This window comes from Hylobates moloch, unplaced genomic scaffold (genome assembly GCF_009828535.3).
Source record: "Hylobates moloch isolate HMO894 unplaced genomic scaffold, HMol_V3 SCAFFOLD_11, whole genome shotgun sequence".
NCBI lineage: Eukaryota > Metazoa > Chordata > Mammalia > Primates > Hylobatidae > Hylobates > Hylobates moloch.
In genome coordinates this window covers 41,757,918-41,769,135 of record NW_026652286.1, presented here as the reverse complement: position 1 = coordinate 41,769,135, position 11,218 = coordinate 41,757,918, and the positions used below count along the sequence as shown (strand labels likewise).

Below are 11,218 nucleotides of genomic sequence, written 5' to 3'. Positions count from 1 at the left end.
AAGATTTTGGGGAGGTTTCTTAAACAGAGAATAGCAGGATAGTTTGGAAGGGATACACTTGGAGTTCTTGGTTAGGGATCTGATTTGGAAGGCCTTCTGTCCGTCTTGTCTTTGTATATGTGTGTATATGTGGAGAGGACCTCAGAAGGAATTGCTGATGGAAGTTCAGCAGGCCTAACTCAGAAAACCCGCCTTATTTGTCTGGTCACATTCGTTAAGCCCTAAAGGAAGCTCAACAGGCCTGTCTCAGGGTGACTATTTGCTCTGTGCCTTGCCCAGAGACCACCCATTGTGAGTTACCATTCAGAGGTCAACCCTTCTCACTTGGAGTGGATCAAAGACAACAGGGACCAACAGGAGAAAGTTTGAGCTTTGCCAGGCTGATATGGGGTGCTGAATGAGGTGGCTAGTACCTGCTTTGTTATGTGTATTTTGCTGGAATTGAAAATGTTAATTCATTTCCCCATGTAGCCCATTGGGCAACATCTTGCAAAATTGAGAATCTTTTCTCTATGGCTTCATCAAACAGAATTTTCTTTTGTAAAGTGGCTTGACCCTCACAGCTATGGCACAGAGAGCAGGTTCATCAAAACTGCTCCATTCTTCTGGAAGCTACAGAGAAAGGGAACCTGGAAACCTGGTATGCTGGCAAAAAGGGTAAGAAATTCTTACCAGCCCAGTTTCTCGTCTCATTCCCTGTCTCTCTCTCTCTTTCTCTCTCTCTCTCTCTCTCTCTGTGCTTGTCTCTCTCTCTCTCTCTGACTCTCTCTCTCTATTCTCTCTCTCTGACTCTGTGTGTGTGTGTGTAAATGGCAAACATCACTATTTGTCTTCTCTGCAAGAGTTTGATTGATAGAAAAAAGGATTTGTGAGACTAGTCTCAGGCCATAGCAAATCTGGTGCACATTGTGCTAAGAATTTTTCTTTCTGTAATGGAGACAGGGGTATCACAGGATAGAATGCGGGTTTGAGATCCCTATAACCCTGCTTTCAAGCCAGGCCAGCAGGCTAATCAGCTACAAACTTTGTTGCATGTCCCTGAAACCAATACCAAATGAAATTTCTGTCTTGTTTTGTGTCCTTAAGAGCTTAACCCTGGGACTATGTGGGGCTACTTTCTCTTGGTCTCCACCAGCTAGAGGACAGAAATTTGGGGGTTCACGTTATAGTTAGACCTAAAAATTATCTTGAGCAGTTAAAAGCCTTTTCATGCTTGAAATTGGCTGCTCTAGGCTTCTGGAAAGAGCAATAGAAACTGCTCGATGCTGTGTAGCTCAGTAGCTAAGGCTTTATCTTTTGACAATTGTGACAAGGGTTCAATTCTTGGCTTCCAGAAGGATTCCTTCGTGGTTTGTTATTTGTGTAACTGCCATTTATTGAGGGTTTTTTCCCCCATGGATAGCCTCTGATTTCCTGTCTTGAATTTTCCTTTCCCTGAACTACCCTTGGGGAGATTCTAAATCTTGTAAAAATAGAAACTACTTACCATCTCTGAGACATCTTATGCATCCATAGTTAAGTTAACCTTAGTTAAAACTTGTTAATTAATTTCATGTGGGAAGTTACCTATGGTAGAATTCAAAAGCCAGAAATACTGTCTGTCCTAGCTAGAGTCTGGTAATAAAAGATTTAAAAGGATTTTTTTTTTTTTTTAGAAAAAAATAGCTCTATGGCTAAAATCAGCTTAATTAAAAACAGATATCCAAGTTAAATGTATTTAAGAGGGCTTTATCTTTTTCCTCTTCTTGAATCATGTTCTTCTGAAAGTTTTTTTCTTCTCAGTAGACTGAATTGTTTTTCTCCATTTTGTCTTCTTCCCACTCTTGATGCCCACATGAGAGAACCTAAGATAAATTCTAACAGCCTGGTACTCCTGGAGAAAAGCAGAGGAGGCACCACAGACTCCATTCCAGGAAAAACCTCTGTTTTCCTCACAGAAGCCCAAGAATGGAAAGAGAATAGATCCTTCTCAAAATCTAAGACACTGTTCTGTTTTGCATTGTATTATCTGACAGTTTTGACTTTTGGGGGTATCAAAAATTACTTTGCGTTATGGGAGAGCTTTTAGCCTTTGTGTGTAGTAACTAGGTAGGAAATATACTTTAAGGGATGGCTAATGGCAGTTATGGAGAGATACTTGGCTCTTTACATGCCTGGATCAGAGAAGCTTGCCCTTGGCCATGGAAGATATGGAAACATCCCCACCTCCTACTGAGAGGTGAGACTGTCAGGGGAATGGGCTGATTACACAATGGACTGATTGGCTTCAGGTTGCCTTGCAATGAAATGCATGCTGAAAACACTGCACAGTTTGAATTGTCATTATCCAGTTTTAGAGACAAGGTCACTCTAGCTTCATAAAATAAGTTGGTAAAAATTTTCCATCTTTTTCTATTATCTTGAAGAATGTATGCATGATAGAGATGATCTATTTCTTAAAATTTTAGAACTCACTTATAAACCCATAGTGTACTGAAGCTTTTGTTGGGAAAAGGTCTTTAATTAATATTTCAAATTTTTAATGGTTATTTATATATTTGAGTTTTATTATCTGAAGCTACTGGTAATTTTTAAATTTTTAGTTTTTCAAATTCATTGATATAAAAGTTATTCAGAACATTATATAGAATTTTATTGTTTTCTTATATGTTTGACTCTGTTAGTTGTCTTTCCAACACCCATTCCATCTCACTATCATCCCCTGTCCATTTCTTCCTTGATAGAAGATATCATGAAGTTCCCTCACATGCATATGCTAATCAGTACATTGCTGAACACTCAAGGGGGAATTTCTATAAATCTTTGGGATTCTCTTTCTATGCAGTTTTCTCTTCCTCAATACTCTGCCTTGTGAACTCTAGCTTCCTTGGACTCCTTTCCCCTTCTCCTGGACACAGAAAGATTGCCAGGCTGCAGCTGAGTTTGCCCTCCCTTTGACATAGCCTGGAATCTCTCCCTAATGAATTGGAACAATCGCTTTCCAGTAAACAAGACTCACCTTTTTTGTTTCTTATCTCTTGGGGATCACTGTCCTCCATTGCCTGATGTCCAGTGCCTTCAGAACCATTATTTCACATATTTTGTTCAGTTTTCTAGTTATTTCAAGTGACAGGGTAATCTAGCTCCTGTTACTTCATATTGACCAGCTAAAGACCCTCTTGAGTATATAAAATCATGCTATACCAGCAGATCAAAGCACAATTTAACTCTTATCTCCTCACTGGGTTCATGGTTGGATTTGTGGCTGCATAAGCCTCATCCTTCTCCACAGTCAAGTGAGATCAGGCCGGGCACAGTGGCTCATGCCTACAATCCCAGCACTTCGGAAGGCCGAGGTGAGTGGACCATCTGAGGTTGGGAGTTCTAGACCAGCTTGGCCAACATGGTGAAACCCCGTCTCTACTAAAAATATAAAAATTAGCCGGGCATGGTGGCATATGCCTGTAATCTTAGCTACTTGGGAGGCTGAGTCAGGAGAATCTCTTGAACCCGGGAGGCAGAAGTTGTGGTAAGCTGAGATCCAGCCATTGCATTCCAGCCTGGGCAATAAGAGCGAAACTCTGTCTAATAAAATAAAATAGAGTTCTATTTCACAGCTGATGCTTTCATACCTTAGAAGGACTATGCATCACAGTGAAGGAAAATATACATCTGTAAGAACCTGAGGTCAGAATGATTTGGGGACTCCAAAATGTATCTAAAACATTTGATGAAAATAAATTTTAGGATAGGAAAAGAGCAGCAGCATCCAGGAATGGGAAATCAAGTGAAATGCAACTAATGCAGGACCTTCAGGATTAAGAATGGCATTTGAATGTTTTTAGGTAAAAAGTCTACCCAAACTTTCTTTCTTGTGTGTGCAATCAGATTTGTGACCAGAATTAATGAGACTATCTTAGGGAAGACCATGTAACTATAAACCTTTTCTCACGAAGCAAAGCAAGCACAACCTCCAGGTCAGAATTCCATAGAGTGAAAGCAAGGGCCAGCAAGGGCAACTGTCTCCTTGCTGGGCTCATAGTTGGATTTGTGGCTGCATAAGCCTCATCCATCTCCACAGTTAGCAGAGATCTGTTCCCAGCTAAAGCTTTAAGCTTTAGTTCATCTAATATTTGCAATTTGACATTCAAAAGATATTTCACAGGACAAAGAAGATCATATTTGATAGAAACAAGAGATTAAATTATAGTGGCCCTTACTTTCACCCTATGGAATTTTGCAAATAAGAATTATCTCTGACTTTGTTTGGTTCTGGAGAGCCCAATCTCTGTCTTAGCCCATAAAAAAGGGAAGCTTATGCAATATTTCTTGAATAACCAAAGAGCGAAGCTGACAAAACCCACAGAAGTGTCAGCATACAAACTTGAAAATGTAATCACCTTTCTCTTCCTCTCATCTACTCCACACATCCAATTGATAACCAAGTTCTGCTCATCCTTTAAATAAATTTCTTTAAAATACTTTATAACCACTTTTTCATTCCTTTCACAATTAAAGGAATCAAGCAACTCCCCTGCTTCCCAACATTCACCAAGATATTGTTATACTCTAATGCCAGATAGCATATATCTATTTATTCCATATTTGCAATTTGCAATTCAAAAGATATTTGACAGGACAAAGAAAATTATATTTGATTAAAACAAGGATTTAGTACCCTCCACATTTCTTTCATTATTTTTTCTTTCTTTCTTTCTTTTTTTTTTTGAGATGGAGTCTTGCTCTGTCACCCAGGCTGGAGTGCAGTGGTGCGATCTCAGCTCATTGCAACATCCACCTCCTGGGTTCAAGTGATTCTCCTGCCTCAGCGTCCTGAGTAGTTGGGACTACAGGTGCACACAACCACACCCAGCTGATTTTTGTATTTTTAGTAGAGACAGGGTTTCACCATGTTGGCCAGTCTTGTCTCGAACTCCTACCTCGGCCTCCCAAAGTGCTGGGATTACAGGCATGATCCACCATGCCTGGCCTATGTTTCAAATGCTTTTAATTTAATAATTTTGGGATATACTCACCAGAACCGGTGTTTAAGGACCTCTTAATACAGTGGCCCTTGCTTTAAGCCTGTGGAATTTTGCAAATAAGAATTATCTCTGACCTTTGAGTAAGGTTCTTAAATCAGCCTGAACCTCAGTTCTCTATTACCCATGTAAATAATGACAGCGTTGCCTACCATATACAATAATATGTTGTTTCTTCACCCATTTTCACCAGATTATGACATCCAGAAGTTTAACAATATGCCACACATACATTCCCCACACTCCACGTTCTTGAGCTCCAAAGCATATGGGGTATGGTTTTGAGTACACAGAATGCCCCCAAATCACCACAGTCAGTTTGACCACTTCCCACACTGCTGGTCTTCTCATTCCTACCTCTGCCAGCTGGATCCTCAGTGTCCTGGTCTTGTCATAAAGAATTTCAAGGTTTGTGAGCCTTCCACTGGGCATAAACTGGTACTATGATTAATATCTTTTGGTGACAGAAGCCTGGGCAGTCAGAAAAAGATTGTGGCAACATCTCTGGGTTCCATTCCTCTGTTTGGTTCTTTTTGACTCTGAAGGTGGAGGGTGATTAGAGAAGACCTATTGACAGCAACAAATTCATAAAAATGATGCAGAGATCCTGGCCTACAGAGCAGAGCCAGGGCTTCAATGGTGTCTGAGGAATTAATGCCCCACCACTCATCAGATGTGACCTTTGTCAGTGTTTCTCCCTAAATTTGTGTTTTCTAATATATAAAGTGGAATAATAATCCCACCCTGCAGAACTTTTGTGAGGATGAGATTGTTCAAATATGTAAATATTTAAACACAAAGTTAAATCTCTAAGAATGTTAGTTACATGAACTAGGCAAATGAATTTATGTCAGGTACTAAGGAGCCCTCACTAATTCCTGATACTGGAGAGAGAGAAATGGGTAGGAAATACTCGGTATTTAAGCATTAGTTTGTTGTTTGGAATCACAGCTCCTGAAATAGAAACAGTAATAGGTGCTTCTACAGAGAGTCCCTTCCGTGTTTTCAAAGGACCCTCTGTAGCAACTTCTAAAATTCCTGCTTTAACTCTTTAGTTTGAAACCCACATACAAAAGGGTTTAATGCAGGAGGACTAAAGGGATGAAGGACATTAAACAGGATCAGGATGTCCATGGGGACCTTCTTTCTGGCCACATTTGTCAACACCACAACCAGCAGGTGCTGAAGAAGAGGATAAGGATAAAGTGGGAGCCACATGTGCTCAGGGCCTTCACTGCCACCCCCCCACATTGAATCTAAGCACAGCTCTTAGAATGAAGGTATAGTAGAGGAAGATGAGGATGAAATCCGAGCCCAGCAAGGTCCAACCGGCCACAAATTGGTAGATTTTGTTAAGAGTGAAATTATCACAAGAGAGCCTGGACACAGACTGGTTGGCACAGATGCAGTTCTCAATGACATTTTTCCCACAGTAATGGAGCTGGGCAGAGAGAATGGGAACAGGTGAAAGCAGCAAAGCATTCTGCACCACAATGAAGACACTAGCTTTGGCCACAAATTGATTAGTGATGATGGACAGGTACTGCAGTGGGTGCAGATGGCCACATAATGATCATAGTTCTTGACCATGAATGTGCAGGACTCCATGGGGAGGAAACTGTTCATGATGAACATCTGAAGGAAGCAGGCAGGGAAGCTGATCGACCTAAGATCAAACCAGAAGATGGCCAGGACCTTGGGGGTGACGGTGAGGCAGAGCACGATGTCCAGTAGGGAGAGGAGGCTGAGCAGGTAGTACAGGGGCAGGTGCAGAGAAGCCTCCAGGTGGATGGTGATCGGGGGGGTGATGTTGGCCCCCATGGCCAGGAGGAAGAGGAGGCTGAAAGGCAGGGACAGCCCGTGCTGCCAACTCTGAAAGTTGGGGAAGCAGATGAGGAGGAATTCAAAGACTGGGACAGTGGAGTCGTTGCTGGGTAATGTCATGAAATAAATTCTCAGTTGAGAAAATTTCACCTGGATTTTTGTATGATAAGACACATTAATTAGGTCAATGGAGAACAAAGTTGTCAAAATATTTGCTAACACTTTCTCATCCAGAAAACTGATGAGATACTGATAGGAGATATAGATGAGAAATGGAAAAATGTATGATATACTCCCAATCCTATTATAAAGTAGAAGAAAATAAAGTTAAACACTGATTAAATATAAAAGAGAATCACTCAAACCTCTGTCATTCTGACTTCCTGTACTGCTGACACAACTCATCCTAGGACATACTTAATCCAAGCCTGCACAAGTGCAATTCATTGTTTCTATAGAAAGTTAGGCTCAAAGACAGGCTGTTCTCATTAAAATGTGTAACTGCCAACCTCAAATGAGTACTTAATATACATATTACATATTCATCACAATAATCTTCTCTGGTTAATTCATTCTTCAACCCATTTCAAGCAATTTTTCAAACTTTCAAAGTTCTTTTCAAATACAAAATCTCCTCTCTCAGATAACTCTCTAACCACTTCATGAAGACAGCAGAAACATCAGATGCAAGTCCTCTACTTCCCAAGATAGATACATAAACCCATCAACATCTACATCCTTGATCTCTTCATTGCATCAGTAGAATCAAGGATCTATCCCTCCTCCAAATAGCAATCCTTGACCTCACATTTGGATGCTTAGGTCACATTTGACCTTAGGAACCTTGACTTAACGAATCATCCTGCCCATTCCCTATGTATTCAACTTCTCTTAAATCCTTCCCATAAATATTCAATATTTCCAACTCTTTCATACCCTAATTATTTTTATTTTCTTTATCTGTCCCCCATCTCCACTTAGTGTAAAAACCATGATTTTATTTTGGGGGGAAATATACTAAATCTCTTTCTTCTTCTTCTTTCACACCCAAACTTAAGGGTCTAAAAGAGGCAAAGGACATCTAAAATGGGAGAAGTGACTGTTGGCCTCAGTAGTCCAATTGAGAAGTGATCAGTGAGTGAATAAAGGCTCTGAGATGGCTCTGAGGATGAGGCAAAGGGGCATATCTTGGAGGTATAAATATGACAGACAGCGATTAGACTGACTACTTGTATAGAAGAAAAGAGGGTAGGATTCTAAAACTATACTGTCCAATCTGACTTAAATGACTAGGTAAATTTCACAAGATAAAAAGATAGGCTTTGAAAAGATTTGATTTATGTTGCAGAGGTAGAAATTATGGAACCAATTTTGATATGTTCAGCTTATTGGGTCTATAAACTATCACAATATATATGACATTAAATGTTGTAGAAAGTAGTTTGATTTCATGTGAAAGCTCAAAGATAGAGAATTGGAAATCATCAGCACATCGTGTATAGTTCAAACTATAGAACTGAATAAATTACTTAAGGGAAAAATATAAATTTAAAATAAAACATGATAATGAAATTCTACAAAACACCTACCCTTAATCTTAGGACCAGAAGAGGTAAAGAGATTGCAAGGAAACCGAAAAGGAATGAACAGAGACATAATTGAAAATCTAATGGAGTGGACAGACATGCTCACATAAAGAAGTTCGGCAATGTAAGAAACAGATTATCCATTGCATTTGGCAATTAGGTAATCTTTGGTGATCCTAGCAAACAGTTTCATGTGAAGAGAGAAATAGAATGCGGGAGGACAAGGAGACAGCAGGCCTGGAGTGAACAAACACAGGGAGGACTGATTCTTGTCAGAGATTCTTCACTTCAGCAAACAGCTTCACACGAAGGGAAAACTGAATGCACAAGTAAAAGTGCCTATGTTAAAAAGAGGATTGTGTTGATTTTTTTTAAATAAAAGAAATTTAAACATGTTTAAGGGGCTAAAGACTGTAGAAAGAAAAATATAAATGATAAAAAGAAAGATAATTAAAGGAGCAGCCCTTGAGGAAACAACTATTACTACTTAATACAGTATAAAACACATCACTGGCCTCTCTCCTCATCTCTTTCCCCAATCCACTATAAAATCACTAAAGTACCTGTGATATATTTTCCATCTTTTTATCCCATGCTGTGTTTACAGTACCTAGCACTCAATAATTTTTTTTTTTTTTGAGACAAAGTCTCACTCTGTCACCCAGGCTAGAGTACAGTGACATGATCTTCACTCACTGCAACCTCTGCCCCCTGGGTTCAAGCAATTCTCCTGCCTCAGCCTCCCGAGTAGCTGGGATTACAGGTGCATGCCACCACACCCGGCTAATTTTTGTATTTTTAGTAGAGATAGGGTTTTACCACATTGGCAAGGCTGGTCTCGAACTCCTGACCTCAAGTGATCTGCCCATCTCAGCCCCCCAGACTGCTGGGGATTACAGGAATGAGCCACCACGCCCAGCCAATAAATTCTTAATAAATGCTAGTGAGATAAATATTTCAAGTTTAGAGTTTTGAGTTTTCCAAGTCTGTCATATCTTAATTATTTTCTTTATCTATCCCACATCCCCATTTAGTATAAAGACCATGATTTTATTTTTTGGGGGAAATACACTAAATATCTCTCTTCTTCCTCTTTCACACCCAAACTTAAGTGACCAAAAGAGGCAAAGGACATCTAAAAGGGGACAAGTGACTGTTGGCTTGGTTCAAAAAAGATTCAAATAATTCAAAAAAGAAAAAATTAATGTGAAAACATTAACCAAAGTAACCAAGGGAACTGATGGAGGAATTGAGGCAAACCACAAGAAAGAACTCAAAATATAAATAAGAGCTGAGCAAGCTGTGAGCCAGAGGTAGGGACAGCAATGGCACATTTCCTGTGGAAGCTTGAGGATCTTAAACAACTCATTCCATTTAAGGGCCTTGTGGCCCCAAAAGCCCAAATCTTGGTGGAAGGCATATCCTTGATTCAGTCCTCTGACCTACTGGGTATTTTTTCTTTATACATACAGCACCACCAAACTACCTTCTTTATGAAAAAGAATACCTTAGAGATCTTGCAATCCTTCACTGCAGACAATATCCCCTCACCCTACAATATCCTTATTTCTCACCCTCTGCTCATTCTCTTTTCTTTAGTCCACTAGCTCTGAAAGATTCTTTCCTTGACTTGTTCTTTTTCCAGTTTTTTATGTGTAGTCCCCAACTATGATTGTGCTTTACAATTCGCAGACTCTGATCCATCCTCTTCAAGTCCTCATTCCTTACTCACATAGTGAGGAATAATTCTAGTTAAGCTCATCCTGTGCTACATAGATTTTATTAAGAAGATCATACATAATAAGGATAACAGAAGGGATACAAAAAGAAATAGGAGTACAGAAAAAGTGGTCAGATACCTGGATGTATTGTCAGGTGGCAGTATAGACAAGAATATGAGTCAAATTTTGATGTAATGTGTTAATGAGAAATATTAGAAAGGATTCTAGAAATCAGGATTCTGTTAATACAGAAGTAATAGTGAGAAAAATAACTTCTATTTCACATTGCCATTGTTCAACCATGCTTAAAATATTGTGTCCAATTCAATGCACTCTGATTTAAGGACCAATTTTAAAACTGTACCACCTAGAAAAAGTGCCCAGGATAAAGAAGATATTAAAAACTCATTGTGAGAAACATTTCACTAAAGTGTAGATGTTTTAACTAAGCGACACCTTCCCAATATATGACTGACCTTTAAGGGGAAGAGGAGAAAACTAGGGCAATTAGGAGAAAATCACAGGGAAGTCTGTTCCTGCTGGCTATAAATCATGTCTCATAATCAGAGGAAGCTTTCTCTCCCATTAACACTGTAACACGTTGGGAGAAGGCAATGAGTACATTTCCTCACCAGCTCTTGTGCTGAACCTCAAGGACCTGGGTGACCTGTGTCATGTTAAACTCAAAATGCTATCCTAGAACCATTCTTTCCCTCTCAAATCCCTAGAAATGCTTTTCTGGGCATACTTGCATAAAGTTCTCAGCCGCAGAACGCAGGGGATCCCTTGTATGCAATACTAATGGGATTGCTGAGACTATAAAAGGGCCTTCCAGGAGGAATACAGGATTTTAAATATTCATGTATCCAGTACCACAGTTCCTGGACTTTTTTCTTTTTTTATGGGAGCCAGTATAAGCATGAGGAGAAAATTTTCTCTTCTGAGTCCTCTGGTGACCCAGTAACTACTGGCCCAATGCAGCGATGCTCCCCTCCCTTAGCCCTGGAACTCACAGAGGATGCAACAGATTGGGTCTTGCTTGAGGAGTCAGCTGACTGCATCCAGT

General features: G+C 39.8%; 1 pseudogene; it reads right to left on the bottom strand.

The window, feature by feature from the left end:
- Window positions 1-6,026: 6,026 nt before the first annotated feature.
- LOC116476142 (olfactory receptor 56A1-like) lies at window positions 6,027-6,965 on the bottom strand (annotated as a pseudogene).
- Window positions 6,966-11,218: the final 4,253 nt, after the last annotated feature.